This window comes from Ornithodoros turicata, unplaced genomic scaffold (assembly GCF_037126465.1).
Source record: "Ornithodoros turicata isolate Travis unplaced genomic scaffold, ASM3712646v1 Chromosome45, whole genome shotgun sequence".
Classification (NCBI taxonomy): Eukaryota; Metazoa; Arthropoda; class Arachnida; order Ixodida; family Argasidae; genus Ornithodoros; species Ornithodoros turicata.
In genome coordinates, this window is record NW_026999376.1 from 428,070 (window position 1) to 448,809 (window position 20,740).

General features: G+C 44.5%; 3 non-coding genes across 3 annotated transcripts; all 3 read right to left on the bottom strand.

Annotated features, from left to right (window-relative positions):
• Window positions 1-13,993: 13,993 nt before the first annotated feature.
• Window positions 13,994-14,067, bottom strand: Trnan-guu (transfer RNA asparagine (anticodon GUU)). The gene has a single exon. It is a non-coding gene; the product is annotated as a tRNA-Asn (tRNA).
• Window positions 14,068-14,955: 888 nt separating this feature from the next.
• Window positions 14,956-15,029, bottom strand: Trnan-guu (transfer RNA asparagine (anticodon GUU)). Its single transcript has one exon. It is a non-coding gene; the product is annotated as a tRNA-Asn (tRNA).
• Window positions 15,030-20,212: 5,183 nt separating this feature from the next.
• Trnad-guc (transfer RNA aspartic acid (anticodon GUC)) lies at window positions 20,213-20,284 on the bottom strand. Its single transcript has one exon. It is a non-coding gene; the product is annotated as a tRNA-Asp (tRNA).
• Window positions 20,285-20,740: the final 456 nt, after the last annotated feature.

Genomic DNA, 20,740 nt, shown 5'->3' on the forward strand with positions numbered 1-20,740 from the left:
TAGTAAACTTCAAAAAAGCGTACGCACGCATGCGCACGTTCAGATATTTGAATGGATGTTTCGCAGCCACAGAGCCGTTTATAGGTAGAGTTTGGCCATTAGGAGGAGCCTAACTCGAAGCGCGTCATGCGACGTCACGGCTAAGCCACCTCCCTCGCCGTGCTCTATTGTCGTCCCGTTGTGAGCCGGTCGCCGACTCCATATTGATGCTTTTCGTTGTTTACGATGCAAGGATGGAAGACACGTGCGTATATTGTCCTTGGAAAGCCCTTCGTCCTTGAACCCTTTCAGTATGGCAACAAAGCCCCCCTTATCACAGGCGGCTGTGGGTCATGAGCCGGTTATTCCTGTAGATTGCATTCATTGCGACAGCAAAGCTGACGGACAGGCGCGCGATATGGCGCGCCATAGATGGCTGATAAGCGGATTCTGCTTGGATTCAGGCTTTTTGGGTGGCGCAACGACGACTCTGACGTCAAAATAGGCTCCATCCACGAGGCGGCGAAAGAACCGAGAATGGCCAACATCTCCCTATAAATGACTCTGCGCAGCCACGGACGCGCGCTCCGCCAATCGGGGCACGTCAACAACGCCGCATTATCGTCATCCTCACCTTGTCGTTCGCAGCAAAGGAGTGTAGCCCCAGCAACTACGAAGACGGCCAGGTCCAATCCGAAAAGGCGGGATGCATGCACGACAGTGAGGCCATTCAAGCGGTCGATGCCCAGGACGGCAAGAAGACGCTCCCGGGTGGAACACATGTCTAGCATCTCCAGCTCATTTGCCGTCACGAGCAAAAATACGTAGTAAATGATGTGGCACAAGTATACCATTGAGGAGGTTAGTGCGATGACTTTCAGATAAATAGCTGGTGCTGAAAAGTGGACATCGACGTGTAAGAGGGATAAATATCACCCGCGAGACTCACCTGTTTTTCTCTTTCCCGTAGGGCTTGACGTCAGCGGATTAGCCAGTAACATCAAAAGGTACAGCACGGATATTACATTGTATCGGAGAAGTACAGCTGCAGCATAATATTTTACAGTATGTAAAGAAAACACGAAGTTACACACGAAAGTTACACACACAGTTACACGAAAACACGCATCATCGAATGACTTTCGTGAGGTGTTGGCTAACAGGGTATACAGTAAGACATTTCCAAATGAAGCACATCCATTTTGAAGAAACCACAGAGGATTTACGATAGGGGATATCAGCAAGTGTACTGAGTGGTCGCCAAAGGACCAGAACAGAACAGGCACCAAGGACCTACAGGGACTAAAGGATCGACCATGTACGCAGGTAGACGTTAGAACTAGGGGCATCTGTTCTCTCGCCCGTAGTTGACAGCTCTGTTCACAAGGCAGGTGGCATGTCGATGATGAAGTGAAGCACGAATTCGCGTTATCGCGTCCTTACCTGTCAGAAGAACGATGGGCAGCGCGACGCGATACAATAGCCAAGCTATGACAACTTCTACCATAACTCTTGCTTACGCCAGACTAACAATGTCGGGAGCGAACAGGGCCAAATGCCATGTGTCGATGCGCGCTCACGTGCCGAATGACGTCTTCTACTTTTCGATTTTGTAGCAGTGCACACGCTTGTGCGTTTGTGCGCACATTTGCATGCCAAAAGCTTCCCGATTTATATCTCAAAGTACGTGTTAGCTTCGGGATTTTTTTTAGAAAGAGGGTGGGTTGAAATAATGATTGGCATCAATTCTGCTGTCTCGCATTTTCGCTGAAATTCAATTCAAAACTTAATTCATGAAGTTCAGGTAATTCGTCGTCCAGTAGTTAGATGCTCTTTCCCACAGAACGTCCCACGGCTGTGCTGTCTGGGGTTTTTCCTGGGTTTTCCTCAGACACTTTCAGACATATGTCGGCACAGTTCCCCTAGAAGTCGGCCCAGGACGCACATTTCCCCAGGGCGTCAGTCGTGACGTTGCCCACATACGTGAGGCCGACAACGGCAAGCCCTTTCACCACCACCACCACCACCCCACAGAACGTCCGCCAGGCACGTGGAACAACGTCAAAGATGGCATCAGTACTGTAACAGAGACAAAGCAAAGCATATACCACATCAATAGGGACTGGGCACACTAAATTATTTATAAGACTTCTAAGCAAGCTGCGTTGAAGCACTATACATTCGCTAAATATGCACTATGAAATATTTTTTTCCTTGTTTTCATCAGAGAGGAAACGTCTTTCTAAGTCTACAAACCACACCGTGGCCAGCTACCAAGCGGAAAATGGCGAGCTGCTTGACGGAACCACGGCCATTTTATGAGACACGTCATCGTTACGTGTCATGATCCCGCCGTAGGGTCCCGCATCTATACCTATCGGAAACAGAAATCTTCGTGACGTCAACTTCCCTGCCGGGCCGCCTCCTCTGCTAATGCAAGGCAAAGTGGTTGATCCGTCAAATGCCCTTCGTTGTGGTGTCCGTGACTGTGGTTGAGCGTCCGATTTTTCCACGTTAACTTGTCGGTATGAATGAAATTCCTTCTCCATTTTTACCATCTTGGCGCTTGGGTGTCCCCGACTGTCGGTCTGACGATGACCGTGTTTCACACCGGTTCCTGTCGGCTTGTACACAGATCATGAACATGCTTTTGACTTCCAGAATCATTAAGCTTTCGGCGACATTAGATCTGGCAGTTCAGTCAATTCTTTTGTTTGGTGCAGCGGTTTCCTGGTTTGTATCATGGTCTATGCGGGATAGACTGTACCTGCGGTTGTGTGCTTTTTGCCGACATGCTGTCGATGCTGTGACGATGAAATGTCGTTGGGCACCGCTGCTGTTAATATTCGGGACATGCTCAATACTGAATACTTCATAAAAATTCTTTCGTGAAACACATGTCTTCGTAGATAAACGATAAGTCCTTTGAAGAAAGAAAATACGACCAGACAGTCCCGTAAGTAGTAAAGGGACGGTTAGAAAGTACAGGGTGGCGAAATTACAGGACCCCTGCCCTGAGCCCTGCGCGTATTTTTCCCCGCGCCGCGCGTGTGCGGAGGGTTTTCCGCGCGCGTAACGGCGGGGGAGGGCTGGGCGTGCGCTCATCGTTGCGTATTTTTCAGCCTGGGCATACTTCTTTGGCCGACTTCGCATATTTTTTCCGATACAACAGGTGAGCGGTTTACATGCAGAGACATGCAAAGAAGGGTCATACACAAAAAGTACAAGTGAAAATATATTTATTAATGCCAATCAAGTTGAGATATATTTATTAATGCCAATCAAGTTGAGATATATTTATTAAAGCCAATAGTGCTGGGAATTGTGCCAATTGTGATGCCAATCAGGTGAAGGAGAAAAACCCAGCCGAAAAACCTTCAACACCTGTAACAGGGGCGGTGCTCGAGTGGATGGCTGCTGTGGTGGGCGGAGCGTGACCGGAGGGCTGCGTGCACGCGTACCCTTCACAATGGGCTGACTTCTTTCACCATTTTCCTACTTGGGCCGACTTCCTTCCCGCGACAGGTGGGCGGCGCTCGAGTGGAGGGCTGCTGTTGTGGGCGGCGCGTGGCCGGAGGGCTGCGTGCGCGTTTACCATTCAGCCTGGGCCGCCGACTTTCGTCATTTTTCAGCCTGAGTCTACTTGAATCGTAATTTTTCCAGCTACAACAGGTGTGCAGTAGGCTGTTTACATGCAAAGGATAGCCATACACAAAAGTACAAGTGAAAATATATTTATTAAAGTCATTAGGAATTATGTTATGACTCTGCGTGAATGGGAAAAACTTAGCCAAAAATCTGAAATAGAAGGAACACAATACACGTAACAATACTTATTACAGGTATGATACATTAGCATTGAATAGGTATCACAAATCAAACACAATATTTTCATTAACACTAATAACAAGTTTTCAATGAATCAGAAGTGATAACACACTTAATCAAAGAAGATATTCTTAATAAATATGATTATAAACAAAATTACAAATTGTATCATAAAAAGTCTAATATTCCTATACGTGAGAACCATCAGTGCAATAGCGGGAAGTTCTGATAGTTGTATGAAATTAATTGTGAACAGCACAGACACTGGCAGACCATGGGACACGAACACAAGAGGAAATAAAATCTATACCACTACAAAGAAGATATTACTAATCAAAACAACAGAGTAATCTATCATTCAGAAAATCAGAAAAAAATTCAAACTCATCAGAAAATAGACATGTTAAAAATGAACTTCACCACATAGCACGCTCCTAGCCAACAAGCAGAACTAATGATATCTGCCTTGATTTGTTGAAGACGGGTGCCAATAGATGTATGGAAGAACACGGAACACGAACGACAAGAGGAAATAAAATCTATACCACTACAAAGAAGATATTCCTAATCAAAACAATAGAGTAATCTATCATTCAGAAAATAATCAGAAGAGAAAATCAAACTCATCAGAAAATAGACATGTTAAAAATGAACTTCACCACATAGCACGCTCCTAGCCAACAAGCAGAACTAATGATATCTGCCTTGATTTGTTGAAGACGGGTGCCAATAGATGTATGGAAGACCACGGAACACGAACGACAAGAACGACACGAACACAAGAGGAAATAAAATCTATACCACTACATTGATTAATCAAACAACAGATTGAACAGAGTAACCTATCATTCAGAAAATCAGAAGAAAAAATCAAACTCATCAGAAAATAGACATGTTAAAAATGAACTTCACCACATAGCACGCTCCTGCGGCCAACAAACAGAACAAAGAACGACACGAACAAAAGAGGAAATAAAATCCATACCAGTACAAAGAAGATATTCCTAATCAAAACAATAGAGTGATCTATCATTCAGAAAATAATCAGAAGAAAAAATCAAACTCATCAGAAAATAGACATGTTAAAAATGAACTTCACCACATAGCACGCTCCTAGCCAACAAGCAGAACTAATGATATCTGCCTTGATTTGTTGAAGACGGGTGCCAATAGATGTATGGAAGACCACGGAACACGAACGACAAGAACGACACGAACACAAGAGGAAATAAAATCTATACCACTACATTGATTAATCAAATAACAGAGTAACCTATCATTCAGAAAATCAGAAGAAAAAATCAAACTCATCAGAAAATAGACATGTTAAAAATGAACTTCACCACATAGCACGCTCCTGCGGCCAACAAACAGAACAAAGAACGACACGAACAAAAGAGGAAATAAAATCCATACCAGTACAAAGAAGATATTCCTAATCAAAACAATAGAGTGATCTATCATTCAGAAAATAATCAGAAGAAAAAATCAAACTCATCAGAAAATAGACATGTTAAAAATGAACTTCACCACATAGCACGCTCCTAGCCAACAAGCAGAACTAATGATATCTGCCTTGATTTGTTGAAGACGGGTGCCAATAGATGTATGGAAGACCACGGAACACGAACGACAAGAACGACACGAACACAAGAGGAAATAAAATCTATACCACTACATTGATTAATCAAAACAACATAGTAATCTATCATTCAGAAAATCAGAAGAAAAAATCAAACTCATCAGAAAATAGACATGTTAAAAATGAACTTCACCACATAGCACGCTCCTGGCCAACAAACAGAACAAAGAACGACACGAACAAAAGAGGAAATAAAATCCATACCAGTACAAAGAAGATATTCCTAATCAAAACAATAGAGTGATCTATCATTCAGAAAATAATCAGAAGAAAAAATCAAACTCATCAGAAAATAGACATGTTAAAAATGAACTTCACCACATAGCACGCTCCTAGCCAACAAGCAGAACTAATGATATCTGCCTTGATTTGTTGAAGACGGGTGCCAATAGATGTATGGAAGACCACGGAACACGAACGACAAGAACGACACGAACACAAGAGGAAATAAAATCTATACCACTACATTGATTAATCAAATAACATAGTAACCTATCATTCAGAAAATCAGAAGAAAAAATCAAACTCATCAGAAAATAGACATGTTAAAAATGAACTTCACCACATAGCACGCTCCTGCGGCCAACAAACAGAACAAAGAACGACACGAACAAAAGAGGAAATAAAATCCATACCAGTACAAAGAAGATATTCCTAATCAAAACAATAGAGTGATCTATCATTCAGAAAATAATCAGAAGAAAAAATCAAACTCATCAGAAAATAGACATGTTAAAAATGAACTTCACCACATAGCACGCTCCTAGCCAACAAGCAGAACTAATGATATCTGCCTTGATTTGTTGAAGACGGGTGCCAATAGATGTATGGAAGACCACGGAACACGAACGACAAGAACGACACGAACACAAGAGGAAATAAAATCTATACCACTACATTGATTAATCAAAACAACATAGTAATCTATCATTCAGAAAATCAGAAGAAAAAATCAAACTCATCAGAAAATAGACATGTTAAAAATGAACTTCACCACATAGCACGCTCCTGGCCAACAAACAGAACAAAGAACGACACGAACACAAGAGGAAATAAAATCTATACCACTACAAAGAAGATATTCCTAATCAAAACAATAGAGTAATCTATCATTCAGAAAATAATCAGAAGAAAAAATCAAACTCATCAGAAAATAGACATGTTAAAAATGAACTTCACACATAGCACGCTCCTAGCCAACAAACAGAACACGAACGACAAGAACACAAGAGGAAATAAAATCTATACCACTACAAAGAAGATATATTTAATCAATACGATTACAATGAAATTACAAGTTATATTATAAAAAGTCTGAGACGTGAGAACCATCATTGCAATAGCGTGAATATCTGTCATGACATTTCGAGCGCAATAGGGAATCTCAGTTTCATATTCCAACATTACTCAACTTTTAATTTCTTATTCAGTAAACAGCATAGACGTGATGAAATAACGAGAAACAACACAATCAACAGCTACAATTAATAGAGAGCCAAACCTGCGCACCATCCAACACATAGAAAAATAATAGCTAATCAATCTATCAAAAGGCGAAATAGCACAGACTTAACGCTGAAGAACAGAGGAACACGCGGCGACACGTAAACATCAACAAAGGAAAATAATCTATCATTGAACCATCATAAAATCGATCAATATAAAATTTTCATTCTAACAAACACTACGAACCTTGATGGAGGTATCCAAGACATAGGAAATAGGCACGGTTTTCACTCTTTTCCTCAAAGCCAGGAGACTTTATGTCTCTATTTATGTGACCATAGCACCGCGCATGCTTTATCACTCAAAGGGTTAGGGGCTATATTATTTCGTCCAGCAAACGGGGCGCTCTAGAGGTCAGATAAGAGAGTTCAAAGGCGATGTATTTTATTGTGCAGCGCAAATAGATGTCGATATCACTTGCGCGGGTCACTATCTTTTCGCATCCTTTCCCTGAAACAGAAATCTTTCGTCAAAGTGGTTGACAAGTCGGCTAAGTTTGTAGAGATGCGATATTGTTATTGAAGATGTAGAGAAAGTCCAAATTATTAATTGGTAGCAACGATACTCCATCAAAAAACGAGAAACAAATTTAATTACATCGATTTTTGTAATATCTTGCAACGGAAATTTCTAATAAACCACACAGAAATATCAAATGTGAAATGCAACTCAGAGTTCTGAGGCATTCCCATCTTAGTGATACTTACTTATGTCAATCGAGTGAACAATTGAAACGAATCCAAGGCAATAATTATTTTAGGCGGTAAGTTCACAACTCATAGAATATCAGACGAGTGCATACTTGAAACAAAGTCAAAACAATAATTCTCACGACAGGTGGAGATTATAGCATTCTAAAGCAGATAATAAAATTTTAATCAATAAAATAAACATAGATATGCTTTTAATTAAGTGTAGATGTGCACTTGAAAACAGAAGAGACAATTGCTCTACATTGAAAAGATGGACAGCTTTTGTACTCGATACCATAAGTCATGGGAAGATGTGATAAAAAACTGCTTCGAAAAGGAGGAGCCGCGAAACGATTTCATTATCGCTGCATTTCAATACGTCCTAGACATGGTGGTATTCGGAGAAATGGTACAAACTACAGAACTGAAGGTGCAAGAATTTATATGCCGAATCTACAATACTTACAAAAATAGCTGCACATCAACGTCGGAAGGACCACTGGGATTGATGGCGGAGTTTTTGAAGTTTGCCAACGAAGAATTGAAATACACTAGACCAGATGTAATTGTAATCATCGCAATGGGCATTGCATTCATCAAGAAAGCAGTCGGATCAAATTATCATATACAAGCGGTCTATATCGCACGATTCATTACGGATTTGTTGAAATTACACATATCTGAGATGGAAAGTACATAAAATCTTATCACGTGACATATTCCACTACCACGGCAACGCAATTATTTTCTTCTACCAGTCTCTGCAACGATGTCGAATCAACAGAAGTTCAATATTGTCGTGCAAGGTCTGATGTATTATCACCTGTTGAAACTCAACAAACATATCAATTGCGGTGGACCACCGGACGATTTCCATCTAATACTCTCTTGTACTCCATTCAAGAATCTTCATACAAAGAAAGGAAACATCAATAAGAGACTGTGCAAGTTCATCGCGACAAAGTGCAAGTTGTTGAAGCAATACAAACACGGCGACAACATAGCGCCTGCGTTAATCAACGCTGGATTCAAGCGCCCAATAATCAGAATAAACTATTTAATGTCTTCGGAATTCATCAATGAAGACAACAAACGAAAACTTCAGAGTTTGAAATAGAACTGTAATTTATCGAAATAAACAAGTGTATAACTGAAACAATAAATGTAATCTTTGTCATCATTATAATGAATTCTTCGCATCACAATGAAAAACAGCTTACATTTAGCATGGCTAGACTGAGAACAGTGATCGCTAAGGAAACGAATATTCCACAATTTGTGTAAGAATTCTCGTATGGAATGAGACCTGACCACCAAATAGGTTTTACTCGACTACACTCTGTACAAGTTCAACACCCGAAGGATAGAATTGCCGGAGAAGGATCGGTCATTGAAATTTAGAGACATGATACATCAGTCTATGATTACAAAAAGGATCACTAATCTCATGTGAAAACTTATCATATTTCATGAATTAAATTCCACAGTGCATGTATATTTCTCAATCAGTTGCACTAGCCCAGACATAGTAAAAGAAGAAGAAAAGGCGTCTTTGACAAGCAACCGATTGGAGTGCGGAACAAATAAATAATATAGTGGTATAGATTTTATTTCCTCTTGTGTTCTTGTCGTTCGTATTCTGTTTGTTGGCTAGGAGCGTGCTATGTGGTGAAGTTCATTTTTAACATGTCTATTTTCTGATGAGTTTGATTTTTTCTTCTGATTTTCTGAATGATAGATTACTCTGTTGTTTTGATTAGGAATATCTTCTTTGTATTGGTATAGATTTTATTTCCTCTTGTGTTCTTGTCGTTCGTATTCTGTTTGTTGGCTAGGAGCGTGCTATGTGGTGAAGTTCATTTTTAACATGTCTATTTTCTGATGAGATTGATTTTGTCTTCTGATTTTCTGAATGATAGATTACTATGTTGTTTTGATTAGGAATATCTTCTTTGTAGTGGTATAGATTTTATTTCCTCTTGTCTTCGTGTCGTTCTTTGTTGGCTAGGAGCGTGCTATGTGGTGAAGTTCATTTTTAACATGTCTATTTTCTGATGAGTTTGATTTTTTCTTCTGATTATTTTCTGAATGATAGATTACTCTATTGTTTTGATTAGGAATATCTTCTTTGTAGTGGTATAGATTTTATTTCCTCTTGTCGTTCGTGTTCCGTGTTCTTCCATACATCTATTGGCACCCGTCTTCAACAAATCAAGGCAGATATCATTAGTTCTGCTTGTTGGCTAGGAGCGTGCTATGTGGTGAAGTTCATTTTTAACATGTCTATTTTCTGATGAGTTTGAATTTTTTTCTGATTTTCTGAATGATAGATTACTCTGTTGTTTTGATTAGTAATATCTTCTTTGTAGTGGTATAGATTTTATTTCCTCTTGTGTTCGTGTCCCATGGTCTGCCAGTGTCTGTGCTGTTCGCAATTAATTACATACAACTATCAGAACTTCCCGCTATTGCACTGATGGTTCTCACGTATAGGAATATTAGGCTTTTTAAATACAACTTATAATTTTGTTTATAATCATATTGATTAAGAATATCTTCTTTGATTAAATGTGGTGATGGTTTCTCGTTTTGATATGGTGTAGCTATTATTTCCCTACATGTTGGATGATTGGTTCTATGTTAATGCTATGTGTTGATTCGAATTATTTCCTTATGTCTGTGCTATTCACTTCGTAAGGAAATTAAAAGTTGAGTAATGTTGGAATATTATTATATTATATATTATATTATATATTATAATATTATTAAACATAGCTATTGTGCTCGAAATTACTTACATTGATTAAGAATATTTTAAATGTGCTATCCCTTCTGTTTCATTGAAAACTTCCACCAATAAAAGATATTTGTGTTTGATTTGTGATACCTATTCAATGCTATTGTATCAGATTTTTGGCTGTGTTTTTCTCCTTCACACAGAGTCATAACATAATTTCTGACAGTAATGACTTTAATAAATATATTTTCACTTGTACTTTTGTGTATGGCTATCCTTTGCATGTAAACAGCCTACTGCACACCTGTTGTAGCTGGAAAAAAATTATGATTCAAGTCGGCTCAGGCTGAAAATTGATGAAAGTCGGCGGCCCAGGTTCAAAAATGTCAGAGGGTAAACGCGCACGCAGCCCTCCGGCCACGCGCCGCCCACCGGTAAGCGTCTCCACCCGAGCGCCGCCCGCAGGGTGTGGGAAAAAATACCCGAACCAAATCGGCCAAGGCTCAAAAATGTCTAAAGAAGTCGTCCCAGGCTGAAAAATGTGAGAGGGTAAGCACGCACGCAGCCCTCCCCCCGCCGATAAGCGCGCGGACAACCCTCCGCACACGCGCCGCGCGGGCAAAAATACGCGCAGGGTTCAGGGCAGGGGTGCCGTAGTTTCGCCCCCATGTTAATAGGACCCCCCCCCTCCTACTACTGGTGGCAGCAAACCTCTTCTGTAGATGTCCGCGTACACACTCGCGAGGATGTCAGCCAGCGGCTGTCTAAACTTTTTATAGAATGCTGTGCCGATGCCATCCGGGCCAGGAGCTTTATTTCCCGAGAGCTCTCCAATGACAGTGTCGACATCATTTGCTGAGATGGGTTGATCCAGATACTCTCTTGCTGCGTCAGAAATTTGGGGCACTTCCCTGAAGAGCGTTTCGTACTTCATCGCTTGAGTGCTGTCTTCATTAAAAAGCTTTTCATATTCAGTAACAAAAAGCTGCTCGATGTCCTTGGGGTCTGTTAAGGTGTTTTCTCCGCTTTTTATGCTGTTTATCTGTTTTCTTTTGTGTTGTTTCTTCTCTAACGTGAGATAGACTTTTGACGGCACTTCATCTCGTTCTATCAGACTAGCCCGGCTCCTGATCATTGCTCCTAGGCATCTTGTGTCATGACTATTTTCCAAAATGCTTCTACATTGCTTGATGTCTGCTGAGTATGCTCCAGGGTTTTCTTCCTCGAGTCTTATTAAACTTCGCAAGTTCTGCATTGCGGATGACTCTTGAGCTTTCCTCTGTGCACTCTTTTTTTCCGAGTAGCTGATCGCCGCTTGCCTGAACTCAACCTTAAAGCCTTCCCAGGAACATGCATCGATTTTCCCGCCTTTCACCAAGGCTTCCAGCATTTCATTCGTTTCTTCCAGAGAAGCTTCCTCTTCCAACACGCTTTCGTTTAGCTTCCACGGTAACGGCCTTCCAGTTCTGTTTTGAGCTATCGGTTTAGTTTCAACGTGTGCATCTACGAACCCGTAATCCGATAACTGAACCGGGGTCAATCGGTACCCGTATGTACGAAGCTCGTCCGACACATATATTCTGTCCAAACGCGCATGTGCTGCTCCTTGCCAGTGAGTGAACCTTGGTGCTTCTCCTTGGCTATCGTCTTGGACGTCCCTTAAGTAGTTATCGTGGAGGAGCGAACGCAATTCCTTTGTGCTTGCATCGTTTATCCGAGATCTCGAATTCCTGTCCTTCGCATTCAGCACACAGTTGAAATCGCCCCCTAAGATAACTTTCGACGGTGTTTTGACGAATTCTCCCAAATAGTGAAAAAATTCCTTTCGGGTCGTCACAGAATTCAGAGCATACATCGCAATGATTCGCACCAAATCGTTCCCCAGAATACAGTCCACCATGCTGATCCGGCCCTCTCAATCATGACCAATATCCGGAAACACTTGCAGCCCTTTCCGTCTTTTAATAAATACTGCAGTACCGCCGCTTCCATTCTGCGCAGCAGAGTGAAAAACTTGGTATCTTTGTTTAAAGATTTTCAGTAGTTCCTCTTCCCCTTCCAACGCCAACTTGGTCTCCTGCACCAGACATATATCCGTCCTATTGGTGCACAGCATGTGCAACAGCGCCAGCTTCCTGCGTGTGGATACCAGACTGTTAGCGTTAAAAGTGGCGATTCGTACTTTCATATTGTGTCGTACTTTATTGCGAGGAACCACGATCCCGCGGGTCGTAGGGCACCGTTGGCTTGAAGGTTTTCCTACGCTTGAGGACGATCGTTTTCCACTCTCGAGATTGTGTCGTAGACGAAGCTTGTGTCATTTCATCATTATTTCCTTCAACCATTCCTTCGACCTCGCTCTGAGCTAGCGTTCTTTTATTTGCGTCTTCCCGGCTCGTTTCTATCGCGGTTACCATGTCAGTTTCCTCGTTTTCTGGTAAGCTCTTTTCTTCCTCTCCTCTGCTTTCCACTTCTGCTTTATCAGCGCTCTCCTCATGGGTTTTCAGGCTATTTTCTGCTTGACAAGACGCTTCTTTGTTGTTTACTTGTGTTGCTTCATCTGTCTCACGGTCATCCATCAGGTAGTCGTCACTTGGATGTCGTAGTGCACCACGTGTTCTGTCAGCGTACGTTCTTATGCACGCATCACTTTCATGACCAAACCGCCGGCACTCCTTACACTTCGGTGTCCTGCACTGTTGTCGCATATGCCCAACTCGCCGGCATCTGAGGCACAGAGGGGGTCGGCCAGGGATTGACACCAAGATGTTATGTCCCATTATTTTAAGCATATGCGGGATGCTTTCCGGCGTTACACCCTCCTTCAGCGTTAACTTGAAGTTCCTAGTTGTGGATTCTATGTCCTTAAAGAAGTCGTCGCTATAAGTTTCCCGGTTCACCTTACGGGGCTCGCCATACACGCAGAAAGCTCTCTTCACCATTTCATCTGGTATGTGGTATGGTAGCCAGTGTACTCTTGCGATTATCATGCGCTGTTGCGCATCGAATATTAGGCATCCCTTACCTTTCACGGTGCACTCTTTTAACTTCACAAGTTTTTCTTTCGCCGCAGCGTCCCGTGTCGTGAGTATCCACACATGATTCATTTGATATGTCCAAAAAGATACTATGTCCTTGGCACTAACATTGTCCTTGAGCACGTCACGGAAGTCTTCCCTGCGATAGGGCCTCACAGTAATATCGCCGTAGATAATTACGGTGTTCTCCGCAAACTCTCCAACAGGCAGGGTCGGCAGGATAACCTGGTATGTGTCGTTCGCTTCCGAATTTGCTTCATCCCGGCTTGGCCTAGCCGTTGACACCTCCTTTACGGAGCTCATGTTCGTACGTCCGATCGCTTTGACAACCGGAAGCAGAATACTATCCGATTGCGCCACGGAGGCTTTCCTCCCCTGTATTTCCATACGTATTAACACCAAATTAAGAAAAAACGAAACGCTCGTGATCAACAAAGTGGACTGCGGCTTGGAGCAGCACACTACATGTACCCCCTTATCTGTGTCACTGTTCCAGGAGAACCCTCCCCCCCCCCCCCCGACGTATTAAATCATTTAAATCCCGTTACTCCGCTAAAACAAACCCAGTTTGCGCCCCCGGGTGGGCTCGAACCACCAACCTTTCGGTTAACAGCCGAACGCGCTATCCGATTGCGCCACGGAGGCTTTCCTCCCCTTTATTTCCATACGTATTAACACCAAATTAAGAAAAAACGAAACGCTCGTGATCAACAAAGTGGACTGCGGCTTGGAGCAACACACTACATGTACCCCCCTTATCTGTGTCACTGTTCCAGGAGAACCCTCCCCCCCGACGTATTAAATCATTAAATTAAATCATAATCAAAAACCGGATTGTGTGCGGGTTCATTCTGAGATCCCTGCCGATCCTCTTGCCAAGATCATCCCAAAAGAACTGGGCTTCCGTACAATTAACGAACACGTGATCTATCGTTTCTGGCACCTTACAGAACCTACAGTGCGTACTCCAAGGAACGAAGAAACCCTTCTTTGCCAACCACTCCTTTACAGGCAGGGTATTTGAATGCAACTTAAAGTAAAATGTCTTTAACTTTGACCTAATTGGCATTTTCTTCACCCGTTGTAGAATGTCTCCACCTGGCCAGTCACTAGGTATTTGCCGGTACAGTGGGACTGGGAATAATACGTCTGTTAAGTCCGCATACAGTTTTTTCTTGGACACTGTGACGATGTATTCACGCGAGAAGCGCACACTTAAGAAGTTTATACTGTCCACAACCTCTCTATAAAAACCACTCAGTTTGATCAATTTACAGTGTGTCGCCACGGTGAACGTTGGTAGGTAGTTATACCCCACATATTGCTTCATCTGTTCTAGCAGTGGGTGTCCGGACTCTCTGAAGAACATTAGCCTCATCACAAGTTGTTTCAACCTTTCGGTTAACAGCCGAACGCGCTATCCCATTGCGCCACGGAGGCTACACGTGCCCGGGTCTTCTGTCTCACTGTGCGAGGAAAATAATGTACTATATCATTTAATGCTCGTTTCTCTGCTAAAACAATCCCACTGAGAGCCCCCGGGTGGGCTCGAACCACCAACCTTCCGGTTAACAGCCGAACGTGCTATCCGATTGCGCCACGGAGGCTACACGTGCCCGGGTCTTCTGTCTCACTGTGCGAGGAAAATAATGTACTATATCATTTAATGCTCGTTTTTCTGCTAAAACAATCCCACTGAGCGCCCCCAGGTGGGCTCGAACCACCAACCTTTCGGTTAACAGCCGAACGCGCTATCCGATTGCGCCTTTTTTTTTATTACATTAAAATTTTCAACACGACACCATCTCTTTGGCGTCGTACACTTAAAAACACCTCACAATGAGCAGTCCTTGTGGTCACTCCAGATGACTGTCACAGGAAAGTTATCAAGAAGTCCTCAACTTAATAAGGAGCCATGAGCTGTATGCAAGAGTCTCTGCTACTAAAATCGACGGGGCGGAGGAACACTCTCAGCTCTTCTGGGAATGAGTTGCACAATGTATCGCGCAAGTTGATTACACTGCGTAGGAGGTCGTCGTCGCCGACGCCGCGCTCCTGTAATACACTCACAGACCAGTTGATCTTAGTTACGAGCAGGACGAGCAGGACGAGCGGAATTCGCGGATGAGACCTGCCATTTGCAATGTCCATGCGATGAATGCACAGTACGTGCAGGCCAAGGAGGCACAGAAGGCTTAGGCCGACGCTGCACTCCGTTGCAACTTCAAGGAACTTCAGACGAATCCACGTGAGTTCCTCCTCGATACCAAAAGTTGTACGCAGAAAGCCCCAAAACTGTACAGCATTTCTGCATCCCAGGAAAGTGTGAGGCAGATCCTCCTCCGCCGCGAAACACATGTCGCATTTGTTGGACCACGGAACCGTGAAGCCCTTCTTTATCAGCCATGACTTGACCGGCAGGGTCTCAGTGTGAAATAATGTAAAAAACCTCTGGGTACCTGTGGATACTGGCAGTTTCTTCACATTCTTAAGGACCATATCTTGCTCTCTCCCTGGATAGTTGCTTCGATACAACGGTGCAGGAAACAAACTGTTGATCATATCCCGGTACAACTTCTGACGCTTAACCGAGATTAGATACTCCCAGGAGAACATATCCTTCAAGAAGTTAACAGACTGAGCTACTTCCCTGTAGAAAGCGAGACCCATCTTACGCTTCGGAGGGTTCGCCGTCGTCACTGTGAATGCGGGTGTGAAGACACAGCCAAGCGTCTGAAAAGCCCACTGCAGGACACCGTGCTTCTTTTTCCGAAAGTAGAGAAAACGATGGACTAAAAGCTTGACAGCGACGTTGACCAATCCAAATCCACCCCCTTGTATGGAGTGGAATATGTTAGTTCTTCTCATCCTCTCCATTGGCGAGTTCCAGATGAAGACAGCGAAGATCCTATGCACGCGGTGCGCACATGATGCTGGACACGGTGTGACCTGGGCCTGGTAGAAGAACACTGGATAGACTGCAGTATTGCAGATGAACGATCTCGTTAAGAAAGACGTGTTCCTTCCAGCCCACTTCAGGAGCGGAGCTCGAAGATGGTTGATATGTGGACTCCACTGTTCAGTCAGAGGCGTCGTGGGATCGAAGGTGATGCCGAGATACCTCTTGATCGTCTTGTCCCATGTGATTCCAGAGAAGTGCTCAGGCGCTGTATCCCAGGGCCCTAGCCAGGCTCCAGAGGTTTTCTCTAGGTTAATGCTGGCGCCGGACGCTTCACAGAAGGTAGCGACGTGCTCGAGAATGAGTTCGACCTGATCCCTCGCAGAGAAGATGACCGCTATATCGTCCGCATAGGAGAGAACGCTCAAGTTACCCCCGTGCGTTTCAAGGCCTTTGATCCTCTTGTCGGCCATGAGGTTCCTGCATAGCGGCTCTAAGTACAGCGCAAACAGAATAGGAGACAGGGGACAACCTTGCCGTACTGACTGCTTCACGGGGATAGGCGCGCTCGGGTTGCCGTTGATGAGTAGTGTAGCCGTTAGCTCTCTGTAGCACGTTCTTATCCAGCCCTCCATATAGTCGCCCACATCACACCACTTGAGGAGTGCAAAAAGAAAGCCATGTAGTACTCTGTCAAACGCGCGACTGAGATCGATCTGAAGTACCGCTAGCGCCTTTTGGAGTGCGTTTGCTACTTCACATACTGTGCGCATCAGGTGAAGATTCGTTACTAGTGAGCGGCCTTTAAAACCATAAAGTTGATGCGTCCCGACTACGGAAGACAGTCCTATCTCCAGGAGTCTTGCCAAGATCTTAGCAAGAACCTTGTATTCAGTGGACAGCAGACTGATCGGTCGGAAGTCGCTGACATCGGTAGCTTCACACGCCTTCTTTTTCTTCCTGATAAGGACTACATGGGCTTGCCTCATTGAAGGAGGGAGGAGCTTCCTTTTGTAGATGTCATCGAAAACGATTTTCAGGATGGGTGCTAGACGCTCGCTGAACAGCTTATAGAAGGCTGTCCCAATGCCATCAGGCCCCGGGGATTTCCTAGCTGGCAGCTTTTTGATGGCCCAGAGTACTTCTTCAACACTGATTTCTTCCTGCAATCTATCTTTAACTTCATCCGGAACCTTAGGAACTTGTGCGAATAGGCGTGTGTTCAGTTCATTCACTGGGTTTGACGAAGGCGCTAACAAATCTTTGTACACTTTAACAAAAGCTTCTTCAATTCCTTTGCTGTCACGTACTATGCCGTTACCAGTCTGTACTGCTGTGATGGCGTTCGTCGAAAAGTGTTTCCTCTCCAATGTCGCAAAAACTTTAGCTGGTCGTTCCTCTCTCTCAATTAGTTGAACTCTGCTGCGTATAACGACTCCTGCGTACTCCCTGTTCAGCAAGGTCCGCAGTTCATCTTTACAATGCCGAATGTCTTCTATAAATAGGCCGGGTGCACGTTCTTCTTCCCGAATTAGAAGCTTCAATGTGTCCACCAGGCATTTCTTCTGGTACTTCGCTCTCTGACTCTGCAGTTGTCCAACGCTGATTGCGGCAGCCCTGAAACGGCACTTGAAGAGCTCCCATGAAACAGCGTCAATCTTTCCTGCAACAACATAGTCGTTCAACAGCTCTGACACCTGAGACCAAAAACCTTCGTCCTCCAGCAATGCTTCGTTGAACTTCCAAGGAGTGCTCCTTGGTGACTGCGTGGTTCTCTCAGGTGTCACAGCAAAAGTCAGAAGCACCATGCCGTGATCTGAATAGCTGGAGGGTTCGACGACATATCGGCTACCGGTGACATCGATCTCCGCAGACAGATATAGCCGGTCTAGTCGTGCACGCGAGCTCCCTTGCCAGTGCGTGAAACGGAAGGTGTTATTCCGTATACCATTTGCTGCATCAACTAGGTTGTTCTCGTACAATAACTTGCTCAGTTCCGTTGATCCGGCGTCCTTCCACGATGTGTGTGAAGTTTTATCAGCAGCCGACAAAACACAGCTAAAATCTCCCGCTAGCAGAACTTTGCCCGGGACATTCACAAATTCCCGCAAAAAGATAAAGAAGTCTTTCCTTTCACATGCTCCATTCGGTGCATATACTGAGATCACGCGTAATAGTTCCCCTTGGATTAGGCAATCAACGAAGCTGATGCGACCTTGGCAGTCCTGGCCGATATCTGGAACGACCTTAATCTTCATGGATCGTTTCACAAACACCGCTGTGCCCGCGCTTCCCTGTATAGCTTGAGAATGAAAAACCTGATAAGACTGTTTGAAGAACTGAACGAGATCCTCCTCATTTCCGTCGGTATCAATCTTAGTCTCTTGCACAAACAAGATATCGATGTTTTTCGCTAATAACATGTCCAGAAGGTATTGCTTCCTTTTCCTGCTTATGAGACTTCTGACGTTGAAAGTAGCAACTGTAATCTTCATGGTGAGGCAGCTTTTGGGTCTCTAGTAAGGTGACTGCCCTTATCTCGAGTGTCGTACGGAATCTTGGGCACTGCCCATTTCTTGCGTTTGGTTCTAAAACTAGGCCGCTGCCTATTATCCGATTCCAAAGGGGTGTTATTCGGATCGCCCTCCATCTCTGACAACTCGGGCTCCGTTGTGTCAGGGCGCCGGCTTAAAGTGTCCAGGTTAGCACCATGATTAGTAGGGGGTTCCTTTCTGTTGCTGGGTTCAGCGTTGCAGTTGGGATCGGTAGGTTGTGACTGGTGTTCTAAAGGAGTCACGGGCGCATCGGGCGTTGCTACGCCCAGCCGGGGCACTTAAAATAGCATCGTCGCTAGCGTTGGTGGGCCCTGAAGGGATATTCATTGCGTTAGCCGTTTCCTCCTGGTCCATGACGACGTCGGCATTGTCCTCCTGGACCGGGCGCGTCATCTGTGCGTAGGATCGAATACAATTTTCTGCGAGGTGTCCAAAACGACGACAGGTAGTGCACCTCGGGGTTTTGCAGTACTGCCTAATGTGGCCGACTTCTCTACACCGGAGACATAATCTTGGCCTCCCGGGAACAGACACAAGAACTTGGCTTCCACCCACTTTCATGAGATGTGGAATCCTCTCGGCAGAGACGTCATCATGTAACCTAAGCTTGACAACTCTCGTTGTTGTTTCTACATGCCCGAAAGTGTCGTCGCGCCATCTCTCGCGCTGCACATCAGATACCTTGCCGAAGCCCTGGAATGCCAGCTGAAGTTGGGAGTCGCTCACATGATAGGGTATCCAGAAGACTTTCACTGTCAGTTCCCTTTGGGACGGGTCAAGTAGTAGGCACCTCTTTCCTTTTACCACACACTCCTTATGTCGGAGTATCCTGTCCTTTGCATCCTGCGTGCTAGTCGTTAACAGCCAGACATGATTCATTAGGTACGCGCCGAACTGCGTGATATCTTGAGGATTGCCAAAGCTCTTTAAAGCAGGCTTAAAGTCTTCAATTCGATAGGGCCTACCGGTAATATCCGCATGCATAATGATGGCATTGCATCCAAGAGAATCCTTCGGTAGTACAGGAAGCACAATTCTGTAATCCTGAGGCACACTTGAAGCAGAAGATCCTTCTGTATCCAGGCTAGGGTTAGCCTTGTTTACCGCTCCAACCGAGCTCATGATACCACGTCCGAACTCGTTCGCAGCCGGAAGTAGAATGGGGGATACTGGCCACTATACTAACGAGGACGAGTATCGCTCGAAAAGATGAAGCTGTCAATCGTGAATTGAACATGATGAGCTTACTTGCCACGCGGAGGGTAGGGGGGGGGAGCGAGATATGCTATTACGTGAGCACACCGCCGTGCATAGGCTGTGCAAAACGGTATTATCACTCCCCGTCGGGGAATCGAACCCCGGTCTCCCGCGCGACAGGCGGGGATACTGGCCACTATACTAACGAGGACGAGTATCGCTCTAACAGATGAAGCTGTCAATCGTGAATTGAACATGATGAGCTTACTTGCCACGCGGAGGATAGGGGGGGCGGGGGCGAGATATGCTATTACGTGAGCACACCGCCGCGCATAGGCTGTGCAAAACGGTATTATCACTCCCCGTCGGGGAATCGAACCCCGGTCTCCCGCGTGACAGGCGGGATACTGGCACTATACTAACGAGGACGAGTATCGCTCGAAAAGATGAAGCTGTCAATCGTGAATTGAACATGATGAGCTTACTTGCCACGCGGAGGGTAGGGGGGGGGGAGCGAGATATGCTATTACGTGAGCACACCGCCGTGCATAGGCTGTGCAAAACGGTATTATCACTCCCCGTCGGGGAATCGAACCCCGGTCTCCCGCGTGACAGGCGGGGATACTGGCACTCTATAACGAGGACAAGTATCGCTCTAACAGATGAA